At 44.4% G+C, this 3908-nt stretch overlaps 1 long non-coding RNA gene across 1 annotated transcript; it reads left to right on the top strand.

Annotated features, from left to right (window-relative positions):
- Positions 1–3678, top strand: LOC136539008 (uncharacterized). The gene is made up of 4 exons (XR_010779518.1): positions 1–382; positions 467–577; positions 2505–2609; positions 3576–3678. It is a non-coding gene; the product is annotated as an uncharacterized lncRNA (long non-coding RNA).
- Positions 3679–3908: the final 230 nt, after the last annotated feature.

Genomic DNA, 3908 nt, shown 5'->3' with positions numbered 1-3908 from the left:
TCTTCCCCCCTCCCTCTGCAGAATAGATGTGCCTCCTCTCCTCTCCTTGCCCCATCTGCCATGGACACCCCCACCATCTCCTCTTCCTCCATCTCCCTTCTCCCCACAAAAATGGAGCCCCCACGTAGCAACGATTCCGATTTGCCGCTGTATGTTTCACCTGGCTGTTGTTGGAATCCATCACACCATGTTGTGGTAAGGGGATTCTCCTTCTATGTTGTTCATCGTGATCTTCAGTGTCCCCTCTCTATTATGACGCCCCAAGGCAACACCATGGTGATGCAGCGGTACATGGAGGCCACCCTAGTGTACCTTGTCATCTCCCCAAACCCGCAGCAGCACCACACCGACCGCTGTCGCCGCCGTTTCTGTACAGCGCGTGGTGAGTCCATCCCTCCCCCTTCTCTCTCTGATCTTGCTGCTCATGCCCCTCTCATCCGTCCATTTGATCTCTCGTGTGGCATAGATCATCTCCGAAAGTGGAAGTGGTGCTGCCCCGTTGATCGCTGGCACTGTCGTCACCCGTCGTCGATGCTGTCTGCCACCACCTTCATCTCCAACTGCTGCTAACCCCGATGTGAGGACCCCCATCATGATCTCCATCTTGTTTACATGTTACTCGCTGTAGAGCACGTGCTATAATTTACGTGTGGTCCAATTTTGGCGATGCTTCCTCATAATCATGTCTCTGTCCCTTGCGGACAGCAGCGCCGCTGCCTGTTGGCATTCGTGTTCCCAGTGATCTAGCTATCCTATCATTGAGCCCTTTGATCATGATGTATATCTTGAAGTTGCACATGTCCCTGTAAAACGGGTTGGCCAAATAATCCAAGATGAAAGAGATATAATCGTTCTTGCGCCTGTTGCCCCTGCTAGCTCGCAGTCGCACAGCTTCTTGTTCATACGCATGTTCCTGTTGTTTTATCACTCCAATGGTCATGCCGTTTGACCCACACGTGTATCACATACTTGCACATGGTTCTATAAAGCTGATCGCCAACTGGATCAGCGGAGACCATGTTTTGGTCAGCTTTCATGCTCACTGCTCTGCTGTCCTAGCAGCTGTGCTGCACTAAATTGCTTTGCGTTCTCCATCGAACCAGCATTCCTATGGTGATACCCTCTATCCAGACTATACATATTATTCTTGCACATGCCTATGCAATATGGTTCGACCATTAGAGCCATGATGACCCAGATTTTGAGGCCATAACGTCCGTTACTCCGCTGCCCTGCATCCAGCAGCGTAGAACATTTTGTGCCTGCGCTCCCCAGCAAACCGTGATCCCAATCATCAAACCCTTTGACCTCATGGTAGATATCATCCTTGCACACTCCTCTATAAAAAATTCTTGGCCATAGGAGTTCATATGCCAGAGATATCATTGTCTCCGCATTCACTGCTCTACTGCCCGGGCTGCTGTACCACTTTGTATGGCATTGGCGTTCCCCGCTAATCCACTATCCAAATGACCAAACCCTTAATATAACTTGTTCATCTTATGCTTGCACATGTCTCTGCAAGTTGGCTTGGCCATAGGTGCCACAATGGCCGAGATATTGAGGTCGTAGTATTTGCTACTCCTACTATCCAGAAATCAGCCATGCAACCTGTTTTGCGTTAGTGTTCCCCGATGAACCATTGCTCTAAAAATCACAACCTTAGACCAAAACCTTTGTATCATAGTGCCTAACAATCCTCCAAAAGGTATTGCAGCGAAGACCCTGTTTTGCGATGGTCAAAGTGCTTGCTGTCCACCGACGTGCATGTCCATGAAACAACGATGTGCAACCGTTGCCCGACCAGCAGATAGAAAAATCGTTCTATCATAATCACATCTCCGATCTACATATCCTTTGACTGTATCATACCTCGGTATGTTGCACACATCTTCACTTAATCATGTTGTCATCAAATGCTTGATCTCATCGAAATAATGAGTTACATGCTAGCTGCCCCTGTTTGATTATGACAATCTTTCACGAACTAATTATCAACCTATTCACTTCTCCTATGCAAGTCGTGCCATATCAACTCACCATCACCACCACAAATGCTTGTTCTAGTTATGAACCTTGATCACATACCCCGGCTCAGCCATGACCATGTTAATTCACTCTTGTCTAGTCATTGACCTATATATGCTCTTTTCCACCAATCCTAGCACCTTCGTACCCTCAAATTAGATCTAGCCCTTGATCTCTTTATCTTCACTCCATTCCTTTCAATGACATGTTCGTCTTACATACGAGCCCCTAATCATATACATTGAACCCATATATCCTTGTGCTTTGCAAATCTTCCAAGTTAACCAACATCCATCATATATATATTTTGTTCCTATCATTTATCAAGCCATCCAGCTTCTACCTTCGAACTTTCATGTCTTTTAAATTGTGTCTCCTATTAAAGTTGCATTTGCACTCAGCGATCGTAGCTATAATACCTATGTGTTTAAAACCTTTGTGTTGTTTTTATAATGGTCTTGATGTATTGTTTTTAGGTTCTCTTGTGATGCTTGTACCGATTGATTGCTGATGTTAGAAGTGGAGCTATGCAAGGATGATCCAAAAGAGTCTTAAAAGATGGAGTGGCAAACTTTTGGAAGGCAAGTGTAACATGAGAACCTTTGATACCTAATAACTGTATAATCACCTTTTCATGTGCATGTGTCTAATATGATAAACCCCAAAGGACTTTACCTAGAATCTTTGTTATCCTGAATTTCTTGTTACCTTGGGTTATGCATATGGGTAGTTTTGCTTAGTATGCAATCAACAACATTATAATGTTAATTTTGACTAATGATTTATGGAATCAATATTAAAAGGTGCTTTTTAGCAATATGGACAGAAGGGGGCTAGAGCATTGGGCCTTTTTGGGTGCTCTAGTCTGCCCTCTGTAAGGACTAAATCTTAAAACGGCCACCTAGGATTTACCGTATAAGCATGAGGGCTACATGACTCTGGCTTTAACTCAGTGAACTGAACTTCTCTAGCTTGTTAGTGGTTACCAAAAGGCGCAACAGGGGGTGCCTCGTGGTGTATAGTTGTTTTCCTGCCTTGGAGTGTGCAGTGCCGCGACCACATGTGCCTCATGGAGGGACACCTATGCACACTTGCCACTGAAACCTAGCGGCTACTACCTTGTTAGGGGGACTTCCGAAAGGCTTTATAGTGAACCCTGCCAACTTATCTTGGAAGTGAGTCAAGAGGCTGATCACCTCGGGCATATGGGTAACACGACTCATGGTGAAAGAGTACGAGCTCTGCAGAGTGTTTTAAAACTGATATATCAGCCGTGCTCACAGACACGAGAGCCCTAGATCCTTTTTGAGATAGATGGTTCTATGGATGGTTTGGGTGATGATTAATCTTTATGATAATTATTATACTTCTCACCTTGGGAGCTTAAGCATAACTTAGTTACTCGTCTAAAAATAATAAAATATGACCAACTAAAACTGCTTACCACAGTTCAGTCGTGTCTAGCCTTTTGAGCCTTGCATCGCCTCATGTTATACTTGTTGAGTATGGTGCGCTCACACTTGCTTTACAATCAATAAAAATCCCAGATGGGTACCAGATGGTGGATCAAGTGAAGGGTTTCTTGTGGGGTCCGTGAGTACTAGGTGAGTGCTCCCCCAATCAACCACCCCTGTGGAGTATGGAGACCCAAAGAGAAGATTAATAATAGTTTCTGTTGTGCTTTGCAATAGATGTAAGTCTTGTTATAACAATGTTTCGATATATAATAAAACATTTATCTTTTATAATTTTCATAATTGTCACTATATGTGTCGTGTGGACATCCTGGGCACAAATATAGTTAGCGCTTGGTATTCTTCGAAAAACCAGGTGCGATAGTATGGAACCACAAAGGTGTTAGAGTTGATTGAAGGCTCGAT

Source organism: Miscanthus floridulus, chromosome 2 (assembly GCF_019320115.1).
Source record: "Miscanthus floridulus cultivar M001 chromosome 2, ASM1932011v1, whole genome shotgun sequence".
Lineage (NCBI taxonomy): Eukaryota > Viridiplantae > Streptophyta > Magnoliopsida > Poales > Poaceae > Miscanthus > Miscanthus floridulus.
Note: the sequence above shows the minus strand (reverse complement) of the source record. Positions and strands in the feature narration are given on the sequence as shown.